Below are 17854 nucleotides of genomic sequence, written 5' to 3' on the forward strand. Positions count from 1 at the left end.
GCAATGGCACATTGCACACACTTACTTGCTCTCCTAAATTCAGCAGCATTAATATATATTATTTTGCTTAAGTTAATGCTGCTGAATTTAAGAGAGCAAGTAAGTGTGTGCAATGTGGTTTACCTCCCCTTTCTACTATTTACATATCCCTGTTGACCAGTGAGGTTATGAATCATAGAGATGGACCAGTAACAATTTCTGGGGCCAGGACTGCCTGGAAATGTCAGAGCTTTGCTATTTAGAGTGACCCAGCATTTTGCCATCACAGAAAGATGTGACAAAATGCCGGGCCATTCTAAAATTAAAAAGCTCCCACACTTCCACAAGGTCATGGCCCCACAAATTACTACTGGTCCATCTCTATGATTGAAAGTGTTAGGTATGTGCAGACACCTTTGTGGGCTATTTTATAACAGAGATTCAATATCACTATCTGCTTTCCATTGTACTCTACAGTACTACATCATATTGTGGCTAACCCTTTCATAACATTCAGCCTGCAGTATTCTAATGAGTTCTCTATGATTAAAGTAACAGAGTGAACTCCATGATCAAAGACTGACTAGCTCCCTATTTATATGGCACTCTGTAACCAGTAAAGAGCACTGCACGTAAAACACAGCGATGTGCTTTATAAATGTGCTAAGCATTTTTCTTCTTCTTTTTTTTTTTTTTTTTTTTGCAGCATAGTACGATCAAAGTAGAACTTTATGTAATGTATTGATAAAATAATTGCATAGTAATTTACCCAGTGAAAGTGCATTAAAACAAATTTTCATTGATTTAAAGCAGAAAATACCACACGTGGCCCTTTAGATGGTGCTAAGTATCAAACAAATTTCTTATGATATTTGGTGCCTTCTGGTGGATCAATTCAGTATTTTCCATTTTAAATCAATGAAAAACACTCAATCAGCGCAGGAAACAGCCTAATAACGTTTGTTTTTGCCCTTTTCACACAGAAGGAATGTAAATGCACTCACTGTGTGAATTTCCATGCAATTTAAAAAATGTAAAATATACTTCTGTGTCTAAACTTGATTCCTGCAGCAGTTTTCTCATCTTGATAAATTGTGTTTAGATAGGAACAGATAAATAATGTATACAAATTTCTGAAACTGTATTGTCCAGCGTCTAGAACATTTATACAACCTTTCCATTAGTCATAAGTTTGGAAAAAATATTACCAGGTGGTTGTTTGTTAAGGATAAATGTCTTATTTTTAGAGATGGTGACACACAAGCTGAGGCAACAAGTTTATGAACTTGGATAAACCTATTCAGCTACTGTGGTTTTCTGTTTATAATATCTGACTTTTCTGCAGAAAGGGCCTTCTTCTGAACACCTCAACCTGAACTTCTTAGCAGCTTTCAAAATCTTCCAAATTGTTCCAAATCCCCATCTCCTACTCCCATTGGCATACTCTTCTAAACATAAAGCTATAAAACTACACACGTATCCTGTTGCACGTTTATTATTTGTTTAGTAGAAACTAAACCTTTATCAATGGAACATATCCACAAACACTTCTGAGGAGTCCATATTTTTTACAGTAATATACATGGATGATGAAACGGTTACAAGCAAAAAATGCATCTTTAATAGATCAGTAACATGTGATATTGGGTCATATTGGGTATATGATTATATAGTTTATTACACTATTAATTTGTGAACTGGGGTTTGCTCTAGATTACACCTTTTCAGTGCAGTTGGAGCTTGTTAGGGTATAGTTCTCAGTGATTATCACTGCCATCTAGTGTCACAGTGTGCATTCCTCCCGATTGTGTCTGATTTTGAAGGACTGTCCACTTTTGATACCAAATCACTCTGCCCCATCTCCTCTTCAATTTCCCCCTTTATAGTCTGAAGTATAGCCCTCTAAAGTTTGATTTAATGACCAAAAGTTTTAGAATGCACTCATTTCTTTATCTAAAATATTGAATTTTATATTTATAAAAGATAAAATAAAGGCTGGCTGTGTTGAAAAAAAAGTCCTTGTAGAGCTAATGGTCCATATGGAGCTAATGATCCATGTAACTGGATTTTGGGCAAGGGTGTATCCTTTTCTTACATACTTTGTTCTAAAATGTGTCCCTCTGGCCCATCACAGAAAGTTGGAAGGTATACGCGTGCACTTGAGGCACTTCTCACTTACAATACAGTCACAATTCATTTCCTAAATTGCTGAGTTTAGCCATCTATAATTCTTCTCACTTCTCACTTAGGGACAGATACCTGAATTAATGTTTCTGTGACAGTAGGTACATGTTGTGTTTTGTACCAACCACAGCAAAAGCTGCAGTTCTTAGTGAGAAGACCAAAGCTTTAAGGTGCAGACCCCAGTAAAATGTATGCCATTACTAGTTTGCTAACAAGAGTTGCTCCAAAATGATAGTTTCACAGAGGTGAAATAAAGAGAAACTAAAGGGTATTAAATAGGGATAGACCGATATTTTTTTTCACGGCCGATACCAATATTTTGGTCACAACGTATCGGTATCAGCCGATATGGGCCGATATTTTGGATATTTAAAGCTTTGAAAAATAAAGACAATTTTTGACACGAATTTGGTACTGAACATGTTAATTTTTGTTTAATGCTCAATGGCTGTCTGGCTTGCTAGCACCCTGTGGTGGGTGGCTGGCTGGCTGGCACCCTGTGGTGGGTGGCTGGCTGTCTGGCACCCTGTGGTGGGTGGCTGGCTTGCTAGCACCTTGTGGTGCATGGCTGGCTGGCACTCTGTACTGGATGGCTGGCTGGCACCCTGTGGTGGATGGCTGGCTGGCACCCTGTGGTGGGTGGCTGGCTGGCTGGCATCCTGTGGTAGGTGGGTGGCTGGCACAGGGGCTGTGGGTGGCTGGCTGGTACAGGGCCTGTGGGCAGCTGGCTGGTACAGTGCCTGTGGCTGGCTGGTACAGGGCCTGTGGGTGGGTGGCTGGCTGTCTGGCACCCTGTCTGTGAGTGGCTGTCTGTCTGGGACCCTGTGGTCCGTGGCTGGCTGTCTGGCACCCTGTGGTAGGGGGCTGGATGTCTGGCACCCTGTGGTGGGTGGCTGGCTTGCTGGTACCCTGTGGTGGGTGGGTTGGTTGGCTGGCACAGGGGCTGTGGGTGGCTGGCTGGTACAAGGCCTGTGGGTGGCTAGCTGGCTGGTACAGTGCTTGTGGTTGGCAGGTACAGAGCCTGTGGGTGGCTGGCTGGTAAAGGACCTGTGGGTGGCTGACTGGCTTGCTGGTACAGTGCCTGTGGCTGGCTGGTTGGTACAGGGCCAGAGAAAGGTGGTGGCTGGCTGGCACCGGGCTGCTGTGGGTGTGATACACTCCCACGAGACTAGACCCGACTCCAGACGAGGCTGTCCAAGGCGAGGGAGAATGGCAGAATGACGTCACAAAAATATTGGCAATATCGGCCAGTTACGGTGCAGATACCAATATTTCAGGGAAAGTGCATATCGGTCGCCGATATATCGGCCTTGTCGATAATCGGTCTATCCCTAGTATGAAATCCTAGAAAAGTTAGGTGCAAGACTGCTTGCAGGATTTTTTAGAACAAAGTTTCTTAACTAGGGTTTTGCAGAACCCTAGGATTACCAAGAAGTCCCCAGGGGTTCCACTGCTGAAAAAAGCAGAGCAGGATTGGAGAGGAATCACTGTGATCTGGAGGTGGGGGATGGACAGGCTGGTGGGAACAGAGGAAGTCCAGATACAGGCCAAGATGTGCCAGGGGTTGACTGTGCTCAGACACATGACATTGTGGAAACTTATACCTCCCTAGGTGATGGAACTGATGCAGAGGAAGAAGTGGGAAGTTCCGAACCCAGGAAAGGCAGCCTGGATCATATACTGGGAATGATTGCAATGCACACCCTGAAAGTCTGAACTTAAGGGGTTTAGAGTTTTGGGATGGCTGTGCTGCCAGTGCTCCTGTGTGTGGGGTTTATGGGGGTTTTCATGTATTATTAAATTATATGGGAGAGGGAGAGCTCTGGGCCAATTATATACTTTCTGTACACGCTCCTTCTCCTGTCTCTCCCTCCCAACACAGCAGGCAGCCACGGGAGCAGGATAACAATAATAACGACATGTAATATTTTTTCTCTGGGGTTACTGGATAGCAAGGGACCAGAATTATCCCCATCATTTTGTTAAAGTTTTGGAAATAGGGGTGTTGTTGTTATTATTATACCAAAAGAAGTATAAATCAAATCCCCAATAATTACTTCTTGCATTTCTATAGCCCCCACATTTTCTGCAGCACGGTGCAGAGTGCATAGAAATATTTTAAGCACCTGAATACCAATGCAATAATGTTTTTTTTTACCACTGAACACCGGTGGAAATGTGTTTTTGCTACCAAGCACGCAAAAGAAAAAAAAAAAAAAACAAGCACAGGTTTTATTTTAGAGTGAATTTTATTATTTACTCTTTTGTTTACTATTAAAGCTACAGCTCATGAATCATCCCATTGTTTTATGAGCCGTTGATCTGAAAAGTGTTTTAAGGGTTCCTCAAGACTTGAACATTTTGAAATGGTTTTCTCAGGGTAAAAAAGTTGAAAAGGACCCCGAGACTATTTCTGAAGGTTCCAAGTTGATCAGTGAGGGGGGCGGGATGGGGGCCGCTGTCCTCGTTTCAGTGGGGTCTGGAGTGTTGTTGTGCCCTACTAAAGTGACCACTCCCTACCTCCTGTCGGGGTTCAGGGCCCCCTCGGGTCCAAGTTGTTTTTTTTTATATACTATGTGTCAAGCTTAGTCTAGATCGTTATATTCTGGCATTAATGTTGATGACGAATTGCCTCCGCAGTGTGGACATCGGGTAAGTTCCCCGCTGGCACCCTGTGGACCGCCTCTGCTGTTAGCCATACCCTGGCTCACGTTTATTCCATGCATAACGGTATTAATCTGTGGAATGTTTTCTTGTAGAGGGAGCTCTGGCCGCTGAGCCCAGCTCCTTTGTCGTGTCTGGTCTTACCCCCCCCACTTAGGCCTACACCCTAGAGGGTTTCCCCTCATAGACGGGTGTCTTTTCTGTCTCTTGTTTTCCACTTATTCTTCCCCTTACTGTGTCGTTTTCCTTTCCCCTTCCCGCTTGACTGTAGCGTATCCCGCTCAGCAGTTCCTCCCCCCTCGCCTGCCGTCTTCACCCCCCCTCTTCCCTCCTCCCCTTCTCTCTCTCAGTTCTTCCTCTCCTACCCTTCTTACGTCTCCCCTCCGTTATGGATCCCGTGCGGGTGACCACCTGGAATGCCAGGGGACTCAATATTCCAGAAAAGAGACGCATGCTCCTGGGTGATCTGCGCCGTTTACGTACGGACGTCGCCTTCATCCAGGAGACACATTTCCGAACCGATGGGTTGCCGTTTCTCCAAAACAGGTTCTTCCCTAATGCTTACCACACTCCCAATGTTGCCGGTAAATCTAAAGGTGTCTCCATCCTGCTCTCGAACGCCATCCCGTGGTCCTTGCTAGATAAATGCGCAGACCTGCATGGTCGGTATCTGTTCCTTAAAGGACGCATTGGGGGGCAGCTTGTTACATTAGCCAGCCTCTATGTACCCAATACGCACCAAGATACATTCCTGAAGAAAACTCTGGCGTCCCTGGTGAATTTCGCGGAGGGTCGTTTGCTTTTGGGGGAGACTGGAACCTCCCTTTGGATCCGTCTTCGGACACATCCACGGGAGTGTCTTCGGTGCCTCGAGGTGTCAGGGGCCAAATTCTTAAATTGTTCAAAGAATTTCAGCTGGTAGACGTCTGGCGCATACTGCATGGGGGCGACAGGGACTATACATATTTCTCCCATCCGCATAATGTATACTCACGTATTGACCTTTTTATGGTCCCTCACAGTCTCCTTTCCTCCGTGGTGGATGTCGAGATCGGCTCCATCACATGGTCTGATCATGCCCCAGTTACCCTGGAGGTTAGGTTAGGGGGAGCAGCCTGTGAATCAGACTGGCAATGGCGGCTGAATGAGAGCCTGCTCCAAAACCCGGAGGTTCTGGCAGATGTCTCCCAACAGGTCCAAATGTATTTCCAACTGAACGATACTCCGGACAGTGACCCGGGGGTGGTGTGGGAGGCCCATAAGGCCGTCATTAAGGGTGTCTTGATTGCCCATGGGGCAAGGCTCAAGAAGGAGAGGGAGCGTCAGCTGACCAAGCTCCTGATGGACATAGCTGGCTTGGAAGATCCTCACAAGAGGCGCGCAGATGCCTCTGTGGGGATTGAACTGGCTAAGCTGCGGAGACAAGTCGGAGACCTGTTGAGGTACCGGGCGAAAGCAGCTATCCAGCGCTGCAGACGCGCCCACTATGAGTCGGGCGACAAATGTGGGCGAGTGTTGGCCAGAGCTCTGAGAGATCAACAACAGGCCTCCTCTTATGTGCCATTTGTTAAGAACGCTGATGGCAGTAAGGTACATATGCCCAGGGAAATATCTCGGAGGTTTGGAGAGTTCTACTCCGACCTCTACCATCTACCCACGGGCTTGTCCAATGATGCGGCTATTGCCTCATATGTGGACTCGATCCCCCTTCCACGGTTTCCTTCGCCGGCGAGGGATGCTCTGGAGGAGGAGTTCACTCAGGATGAGCTGTCTATGGCCATTAAACTGGCGAAGAGAGGCAAGGCCCCAGGCCCTGACGGCTTTACGGTCCTGTATTATCAACAGCTACAACCCCTGCTCTTTCCTCACATGCTGAAAATGTTTAATGAAATAGGCCGATCTACTGCCTTCCACGCGGATTCTCTCTTAGCCCACATATCGGTAATACCTAAAGAGTTGAAGGATCCCTCTTCCTGTGGGAGTTACCGGCCAATTTCGTTATTGAACGTCGATCTGAAACTCTTCACTAAAATGATCACGTCTAGGCTCCAACCCCTCCTACCGGACTTGATCCACCTTGACCAGGTTGGCTTCATCTTGTCCAGGGAGGCCAGGGACAACACCATTAAGGCCCTGAACCTCATACACTTGACTAAAGTCTCGCGCAGCCCGACTGTCTTTTTAAGCACAGACTCTGAGAAGGCCTTTGATCGGGTGAATTGGAGATACATGTTTGAGGTTCTTGGATGTTTCGGGGTTGGTCCCCGCATGATCCACTGGATCTCAAGTGTCTACTCCTGCCCCCGTGCGAGGGTCAAGGTGAATGGAGTTTTCTCCGAACCTTTTCGGATTTTTAACGGGACCTGACAGGGCTGTCCCCTCTCCCCGCTTCTTTTCGTCCTTTCCTTGGAACCCTTCCTGACCAGGGTCCGCCTCAATCCAGATATTTCGGGGGTCTCGGTAGGAGATACATCCTATAAGATCTCGTCTTATGGCGATGATCTTCTTTTCTTCAAGTGGAAGCCGCCTTCACCAAATTTATTTGGGCGGGTCGGCGACCCAGAATAGCTAGACGCATACTTATGCTACCCAAATCCCATGGCGGAGTGGCAGTTCCGGATGTCAAGAGGTACTACCAAGCGGCCCACTGTCAAGGCTTACCTTTGTTGGGAGTCATTCAGGCAGAGATTTATGCTCACCCTTGCAAACAAACACAGACCAGGGTGACCAGATAAGAAGCCACCTGGCCTGTGAGTTTGTGCACGGGGGCTGTGCAGGATAACCAGGTCCAAATACAGGCAAGGACTGGAGCAGGAGAACCGTCAGGTGAAGCCAGAGGTCAGATGCCGGAAACAAACAGGAATGCAGGAACTGAAACAACAGGAACCAAACCAGGAAACCAGAATCAATGAACTGACACTGCCCTTAGGGAGGGGCAGTGTCTTATACCTTGTTAATTAGGTATCAAATACAGCTGGAGAGTTACTGACAGGTCTGAGCTTCTGGTGAAATCCAGCCCCCTAGTGCTGCAGGCAATACAGGAATAAACAGGAGTTATCCAAAGTCCTGAAGTGGCTCAGAGGCTAGTTTGCATACTGGGAAGCCAGAAGGACACAGGTTCAACACCTCTGAAAGGCACCAGTGGGGTGGCCACGCCTAGCTGTCTGGCGGGTACGACTAGAACCATGACAGTACCCCCCCTTTAGGGACGCCCGCCAGGCGTGAACATTTTCCTCAGCAGGAGTGGAGCGTCTGGCACGCAATGCCTCCTCAAATAAACGCAAGTCCTTTTTGCAGACTACAGTACGATCAGAAGCATAGGTACAGTCTGGTGGTATATCTTCTTCGAGCAGGCTTGAAGTAGTGTTGGTACTAATAAGAACTGCATCTTCAGGAGACAGCGTTGCTTCTTCTGGGGCTTTAGACAGAAGTGTCACAGAGGTCACGTTATCAGGTACCTGAAGGACATTGGTGGTTTCAATCACAGTGGTCTGAGTACCTTTGGCCATAGACGAACATGAACTTGTGTGACAACAATGTTGGCAATTCACAGACAGAGGTGTATTGCTGACTGGGTATAACTGAACAGCACCCAAATGGAGATCCCGAGGTCTAGGAGGGCGCGTAGGGCACAGAGAGATAAAGTGCCCTCTTTCTCCACAGTAAAAGCAGAGACCACGGCCTCTCCTCCGGCCTCTTTCATCAGGTGTCAATTTGGTCTTTATGAGACCTATCTCCATGGGTTCTTCAGAGTCGGCAGGAACATGGGAAACCTCTGGAGTTTCTCTATGAACAGGTTCACAAGATGGCAACATTGACGTGTGGTGTTGGTATTCCCTGTCTCTGGGTATCTTGGATTCTCTGAAACCTGACCTTGGAGTAGACGGTTTTCTAGAGGCCTTACACTGCGAGTCCAATGCAGTCAAGAAGGACACCCAGCTGTCAAGGACAGGATTCTGAGCAAGCAACATCTGGTGTGCCCATGTCTTGATCCATCCAGACAGCAGATTGATAGCCGCACGGACCTTGATAAAGTCACTGGCATATGTCCGAGGCTTTAAGGCAAATAAAATTTCGCAGTCCACCTTAAAGCACTGGAAAGAAGCACGACTACCATTGAATCTCTCAGGCATGACAACAAATGGCTCTGAATATGCAGGTTCCGAGACTGGGCGTACTGTGCCTTTAAGTAACAGAATTTCACGCTGCAGCTCTGAAACAGTCTGGGCCAGGCTGGACACTTGCAGGGTTAGCATCTTGCACATCTCTGCTGACTCCATGTTTGGTCAGTTCATTCTGTCAAGGCTTACCTTTGTTGGGAGTCATTCAGGCAGAGATTTATGCTCACCCTTGCAAACAAACACAGACCAGGGTGACCAGATAAGAAGCCACCTGGCCTGTGAGTTTGTGCACGGGGGCTATGCAGGATAACCAGGTCCAAATACAGGCAAGGACTGGAGCAGGAGAACCATCAGGTGAAGCCAGAGGTCAGATGCCGGAAACAAACAGGAATGCAGGAACTCAAACAACAGGAACCAAACCAGGAAACTAGAATCAATGAACTGACACTGCCCTTAGGGAGGGGCAGTGTCTTATACCTTGTTAATTAGGTATCAAATACAGCTGGAGAGTTACTGACAGGTCTGAGCTTCTGGTGAAATCCAGCCCCCTAGTGCTGCAGGCAATACAGGAATAACCAGGAGTTATCCAAAGTCCTGAAGTGGCTCAGAGGCTAGTTTGCAGACTGGGAAGCCAGAAGGACACAGGTTCAATACCTCTGAAAGGCACCAGTGGGGTGGCCACGCCTAGCTGTCTGGCGGGTACGACTAGAACCATGACACCCACCTAAACAGACTTGTGGACTGGTGCAGGCACGCTAACCTGAAAATTTGGACAACGTTGGAGATGTCCATGTCCCGGGTCCATCTCCCGGGTGCGCCGTGGTGCCTGAGCTCGGTGCCCGATCGGGTCAAGCGGCACCCCCTTATTGGCCCGACCCTCCGGATTTGCTCCCAGATCCTGGCCTCTGGGGCGGCTCACCCATGTTTCCAGTTCTGGGCAACATGGCCTTCCCGATAGGTTGTGATGGAGGGAGGTTTTGAGTGCTTTTGACACTGGGGCATTTCCGAGTGCGACACTTTGGGGCCGGTGCGATATGGCCTTCCCTTATGCAGTTGACGGCTGAGGGTGGCCCGTTTGTACTTACCAGGTGGCAGGCACTTCAGTTGCTGCATTTTCTCTGGGAGCTGGGTCCACGCTCACTCTTCGAGCGACCATTGACGCCCCTGGAGATCCTTCTTTCAGGGGACACCCCCCTGCCTCATGCCCTATCTCAGCTCTATTCCATACTTTTGGAGCCCCCGGGGGACTTTGTCCTCCCGGGACTCTTGAAGTGGGAAGGGGAACTACAGAGGACCTTCACTGCGACCCAGCGCAAAAATATTATTCTATTCTCTTTGCGCTCTTCGATCTGCACGCGTCTCCAGGAGACCAATTACAAATTGATGGCGCATTGGTATTACACTCCAGCTCGGATAGCCGGCTTCTTTCCCGAGGCATCAGACAGATGCTGGCGGTGCCTGGACGACTGGGGTACCATGCTCCACATGTTTTGGAGCTGTCCTCGGCTGCAGAGTTTCTGGTCTGACGTACGGAAAATATCCCAAAATGTGACTGATGTTGTCCTCCAGGACAATCCTGCTTTCTTTTTGCTGCATTGTACGACTATCCCCCCGCAGCGCTATAAGAAATTGGTCCTGCGCCACCTCCTCAACGCAGCCAAGGGGTGCATTGGCTTGTGCTGGAAATCTACGACCCCTCCTTCGATACCGCTTTGGCTGTCAAGAGTTAAACAAATTAATGACTTTGAGGACCTGATGATGACCTCGCAGGGCAGGAGGGAACAATACCAGGCGACTTGGGGATGCTGGAATATGTTCATCCTTTCGGATGAGGGTAGGGCCCTTCAGGATGCCACATGAACCTTGAGTATTGTGAACTCGGAAGACCGCACGGGATCCATCCGGGATTCCCCCCTGCTCCCCTCCTTTATCTGTTCCCCCTTACCCGCTTGACCACTGTCTTATCTCCTGTTACTCTTACCTCCCCCACCCCTACCCTTCCTTTCCTTCCCCTCACTTGTGTTCCCCCTCTCTTCCTTTCACATGAACTATATAACTTCATTCTACCACTGTGTGACTTTTACTCGTCTTTTTGCTTTCCCGGTGAGAAAAGTTCTCTTTGTGTATTTACCTCACGCACTAAATACCGAGGCATACTTACCTCGATGCTCATCTTTGTGTGGATATTCTGACCCACAACTCTGTTTCTGTGATGATGTGCATTGTAACCGCACTAGGTTGTTTTACACGCTTAAATGATTGTATGAGTCCTCCTTTTATTATTTCTCCTTCTGAAATGCTGATGGTATACGTCCTTTGTTCGATACTGCATTTCTCACTGACCCGCAGTCAGTTATGTTTTTGTTACACTGCACTTTCTAATGTTATCATGTATGACACTTGTTTTTGTTAACTTTGAATATTTCAATAAAGAATTTGAAAAAAAAAAGTTGAAAAGGGCTTCTTTATATTATGGACTGCAAAAGGATTAATAAAATTGGTAATATTAGGATGTAGGGTTTACATGGAAGTGAAAATGCAATGCACACATCTATCTAGGAATGGGTGATAAGGTAAAAGAAGTACCATATACAATCAATAGTCTGGTCCAGCTGACCTTAAATACCATATGATGGGCATGTTTGATGCATTTCACTTCAAGCCATTTTAAAGGCCATATCAGTGGCTATATGCTAGAACTCCAGTAGTAAGTATAGCTGTCATGTTTATTTTTACAATTTATCGCCTATCCAACTGTGAATATCTATATTCACACATAAACAGTGCTAAAGAAAAAGGCAACTTATCATTATATGAATAGCTATAAAGGTTATGTGAATAAAGTTTTCTAGCATCGTGCTCTGCCCAAAAGCTCAGCGTTGCCTGTACAACCCCAATTCCAAAAAAGTTGGGACTTTGTGTAAAATCTACATCAAAACAGAATGCAATGATTTGCAAATCTCATAAACCCATATTTTATTCACAATAGTTTATAGAAATCATATCAAACAAATGTTTAAACTAAGAAGATGTATAATTTTAGGGAAAAAAATCTATCATATAAAGATGAAGTCATACCCATCCCTGCTCCACAAGTTTTGGGAATGTCCCCCTATCTCGATTTTCTGGGATAAGCTTCTCGGTTTTGTATCTCGGCTACTGGGCCACCCTCTACCCAAGGACGTATTTGCCCTTCTATTTGGCTACTTAGACACACAATTCATCTCCATCCCCACAAAACGCAGAAACTCGCTTCAACAGCACAGACCTTGGTTGTCCATCTGCTACATGATAGCACGTAGGTCCATTCTTAGGCACTGGATGGACAGCTCCTCTCCGACACTCGCTGAACTCCGCACGGACCTCATTGCACTCTGGAGGAAGGACTGTTTGGCCATGCCGCACTTGCCACAGGTGCCCATCCCTGCTTCCCAAGCAAAATGGCAGGCCTTTGCTTCTGTTCACTGTCCCCCTAGGACCTAGGGGGGGCACCATGCCCTACCTTGATTGATGCTCATCTCCCTTGACGTATTCTTCCGGCTTAAAGGACACATGGCTGGATAGTTTTAATTTTTGTTTCGAATTGGATATCTTGGTTTACTGACTCATGCAGCCTCACTAATATTTGTGGTTTAAGGCAGAATACCTCAGTTTTGCTATGTTCATAGACCCCCCCCCTCCCTCCCTTTCTTCCCTTGATCTCACCCACCCCCCTCACCCGTCTTCTTTATGAGGGTCCCCCCTGATGGGACCAATCTGTTCTTGCATTTGATACTAATATTTCCGGGTGTAAGACCTAGAAATACGATGGTTGAAACTTGTTACTGCACTGATGTCATGAATCTAGAGCATTATAGTTATGGCGTTTTTTGTCACTGTGTTCGCATCTCTGCACTGCCAGTTATTTCTTTGTATTTTCTGACAAGATTCAATAAATTGTTGTTAAAAAAAAAAAAGATGAAGTCATACCTGTACATGATCCAAAAAGGCTTTAGGCCCCTTTCACACTTACGGACAGTTAATTTCATCACTTCAGTCACGTTTTTTTGTCATAAGTTTTTTTTCAGTCAACATTAGTTTTTCATCCTTTGTCATCAGTTTTTTATCCGTTGTAATCCGTTTTCATCCATTTTTCATTCAATTTGTTTTTTTAACGGATGAAAAATAGGGCTTTCATCCATTCAAAAAACATGTTGACGGAAGCAGATGAAAACGAATGTAAATGAATGATCATCCATTTACATCCGTTTTTCTATAGAAATGCATTGATGTCCATTTTTCAACCCTCAATGGGTGGATGAAAAAAGTACGAACGGTCCGTATGTGTGAAAGGGGCCTAAGTCTTCTCTGGGCTAAAGCTGATTTAAAATGGTCTGTTTCAAAGTGGAAAACTGTTCTGTGGTCAGACAAATTGAAATTTGACATTTTTTTTGGCAACCATGGGTGCCACGTCCTCCGGAGTAAAGCAGAGAGGGGCCTTCTGGCTTGTTATCAGCACTCAGCACAATATGGGAGTGCATTGGTGTTCATAGAATTGGAGCTTGCACATCTGGAAAGGCACCATCAACATCAATGCTGAAAGCTATATCCAGGCTTTAGAACAGCAAATGCTCCCATCCAGATGACATCTTTTTCAGAGAAGGCCTTGCATGATTTACCAAGACAAGCCTAAACCGCATACTGCATGTATGACAAAACATGGCTGTGTAGTAAAAGAATCTGGGTGCTTTCCTGGCCTGCCTATAGTCCAGACCTTTAACTAATTAAAAATAGTTGGTGCATCTTAAAATTACAAATACGACAAAGAAGACCCAGAACTGTTAAGTATAGTTCCTTATTTGCACTTTTAAATATTAGTGCTATATGATCTAAGGATTTAATTTGTAGAAATATTAAGGATTACTATTATTAAGCACTATACTGTGACTGACAAGCCAGACAGAACATCAAAAGCTCATCATGCTCAGCTTGTCTAGCCATGCTAAACAATAGAGTATGGTGGATAACGATATTATTATTGACTTTGAAATGCCAATAATATGCTGTAAGTATCTCTGGTAATAAAAGATTATGCTTTAAAGAAAATAATAATACTGCTAATGGAAAAAGACAGGATAATCTCATAATTATCTTTAAGTGGAACTCTCAAAACAAAAAGCCTGAGGAAAAACAGAATAAAAAAACAACCCACATCTCTGATGTTTATTTCTAATTTAAGTTTGTACCATAATTGGATTATTATAGTGCTGTGTAAAAAAAAAAAAAAAACATGCAGCTGTTCCTTATTGGCAATTAGATTTTAACTCTATTTTTTCTAGTAAACATTAACAAATTAAAGCAAGCATCTGATTGGCCAGCAGATTGGTGACAAACATGCTTAGGCTTTGAAATCAATCACTTAAAAAATAAATACAACCAATTATCAACTGATACTGAGTGTATTTAAGAATGAGGGAACAGCTTTTTAGGAGCTCAGTGCTCACAGATTCAGCATGCACTGGTCCTTGACGTCAGAAGGGGGCGGTGCCACCAGGTGACGTAGACAGGTGCCCCTGCCCCTTCCTTATAAAATAACTGTCAAATGGATGAGCCTGCAGTAGGCATAGCACCTCCGTGTTGGCGAGAACAATTTTCTTTTTTCTTGGGTGTGGCGAGCGGCGTTGTTGACGACAGATCTACAACAAGGGACATTGTTTTTTATTTTTTAATAAAGGATTTGTCAAAAACTGTGGTATTTTAAAAAGATTTTTGACATTTTTTTGGTGAATGGGTAAGGGCTTGGATCTGGGGGCCCCCTTGTTTAAGAGGGCTTTCAGATTACGATAAGCCCCCCCACCTGCAGACCCTGACAAACACAGCCCAGGGTTGTCGGGAAGAGGCCCTTGTCCCCGTGAACATGAGGACAAGGTGCTTTGGGGTGGGGGGGGGGGCAATACCAACCTTCTTTTCTTTACATTAATCTGTCAGTGGGGAAGCCCACTGACAGATAATGACTCATGGTTGTTAAGGACACGGGCAGTTGGCTTCCCACCCTGCTGCTTAACATCGTTTTTCGACCGATCCGCATTCTAATCATTCTGAAAGTTGGAATTTGTTAGAAAATGAATAAATGAAATTAATTTTAATGAAAGCAAAACAAAATTTAACAGAAACTAAACTAAACTAAACAAATTCCTTAACCAAATTAAACAGATTCCATAACGAAACAAAATTAGTAACATAAACAATCTATCTGAAAGGAGACACATTTTTCTGCTCTGTACATGTCTAGAAATAACTGATCTTAAATGTGTGGCATAATAATCTTTGATCTGGCACTCCCCAGTCAGTCCCAAGATTTTAAAGAAAGGACTACTGAGTGCTAAGTAGAGAGAAAATTTGACAAAGAATTTCTACATAGCATATAGTTTCACCATAGGGACCAGGACTGAAAGTGTCTCAAAAAGATACAATAGTTTAGGTAGGATAGATATCTTAAAGAGGAAGTAAAGCTTTATCATAGGCTTACCTATAGGTACTGTAAATATCTCCTAAACATGCACTGTTTAGGAGATATTTACTTTGCATGCAGCCAGTGGCATCACTGGTGCATGGGCTCTGAAGGAATGGCCGCCCGTGCCGTTCCTTCAGAGCACTGTGCCATAAACAGCTGCTTCCGCGCGCATGCGGGGGAGTGATGTCATTGCGGCTCTGGCCAATCAGATGGCCAGAGGACACGAAAGCAGAAGGAAGGCGGCTGAACATGTTGGTTATGCATACTAGCTAATTTTGCCTTTGTCTTTCAGGTTTTTTTATTTTTTATTTTATTTTTTTCTTAGGTTTACAGCCTCTTTAAGAACATTTACAGGGAAATATTATAAGCATCCCATTGTTCCAGGGATTGGGAAACAAGGTGGGGGGGGGGGGGGTAATTAGCATCATAGAGAGTTATAGAGTGGAGTAGGTAGATGTGATAAAGATACCTAAGTATTTATGAGATTGAGAGCACCATCAATACCCATCAATACAAGGATCATTTGCTTGTAATGAGGCCATTAGAGTGGTTGTGAATAGGCAGTGCTTCTGTTTTGATAGTATTTATTTTATAACCTGACAGAGAGCCAGAGACATTCAACAGTTCGTGAAGTGTACATAGCATGATGTGAGGATTTGTTAACCACTTAAGCCCCGGAAGATTTTACCCCCATTCCGACCAGGGGGTATTTTACGACTCGGCACTGCGTGACTTTAACTGACAATTGTGCGGTCATGCAATGTGGTACCCAAACGAAATTTACGTCCTTTTTTTCCCACAAACAGAGCTTTCTTTTGGTGGTATTTGATCACCTCTGCGCTTTTTATTTTTTGCGATATTAATAAAAAAAGAGCGAATATTTTGCAAAAAAATGACATTTTCAACTTTGTCTTTTAAAAAATATCCAATATACTCAATTTATGTATTTTTTTTTGGCCAAAATATATTTAGCTACATGTCTTTGACAAAAAAAAATTCAATGAGCGTATTTTTATTGGTTTGCGCAAAAGTTATAGCGTCTACAAACTATGGTGTAAATACAGAAATTTACGCAGCTTTAATTTTTGACTGCCTATCTCATTTCATGAAGTGCTAAAATGGCAGGGCAGTACAAAACCCCCCCAAACTACCACTTTTTGGAAAGTAGACATCCTAAGGAATGTTCTGAGAGGCATGTTGAGCTCATTGAATATTTCATTTTTTTGTCACAGGTGTTTGAAAAATGACTAAAAATTTTTTTTTTTTTTTTTTTTTACACAAAGTTGTCATTGAAATGATATATTGCTCACACATGCCATGGGTATATGTGTAATTACACCCCAAAATATATTCTGCTGCTTCTCCTGAGTACAGGGATACCACATATGTGGGACTTTTTGGGAGCCTAGCTGTGTACGGGACCACAAAAACAAATCCCCACCATCAGAATTTCAAAGGGCGTACATTTTTCATTGCATTTTCTCACTACCTCTAACGGTTTAGGAGGCCCTGAAATGTCAAGATACCACAAAACCCCCCCAAATGACCCCATTTTGGAAAGTAGACACCCCAAGCTGTTTGCTAAGAGGCATGGTGAGTCCATGGAATATTTTATATTTTACCACAAGTTTTGGGAATATTACTATTTTTTTTTTTTTATTTTTTTTTTTTACACAACGTTGTCACTAAAAGATAAAATTCTCACACATGACATGGGTATATGTGGAATTACACCCCAAAATACATTCTGCCACTTCTCCTGAGTATGGGGATGCCCCATGTGTGAGACTTTTTGGGAGCCTAGCTGTGTACAGGACCGCGAAAACCAATCAACACTCCCAGGTTTTCTAATGGCGTAAATTGTGCATGTCACCTCTGCACTACCTGTCACAGTTTCGGAGGCCCTAAAATTCCAAGATAGCACAAACCCCCCCCAAATGACCCCATTTTGGAAAGTAGACACCCCAAGCTATTTGCTGAGAGGCATGGTGAGTCCATGGAATATTTTATATTCTGCCACAAGTTCCGGGAAATACATATATATATATTTTTTTTTTTTTTTTTTTCACAAAGTTGTCAGTAAATGAAATATTGCTCACACATGCCATGGGTATATGTGAAATGACACCCCAAAATACATTCTGCTGCTTCTTCTGAGTACAGGGATACCCCATGTGTGAGACTTTTTTGCAGTCTAGCCGAGTACAGGTCCCCGAAAACCAGTCCCCACTTTCAGGCTTTCCAAGGGCGTAAATTGTTGATTTCACTCCTGACTACCTATCACAGTTTCGGAGGCCCTAAAATTCCAAGATAGCACAAAACCCCCCCAAATGACCCCATTTTGGAAAGTAGACACCCCAAGCTATTTGCTGAGAGGCATGGTGAGTCCATGGAATATTTTATATTTTGCCAC

This window comes from Pelophylax lessonae (assembly GCF_965119305.1).
Source record: "Pelophylax lessonae genome assembly, chromosome: 3".
NCBI lineage: Eukaryota > Metazoa > Chordata > Amphibia > Anura > Ranidae > Pelophylax > Pelophylax lessonae.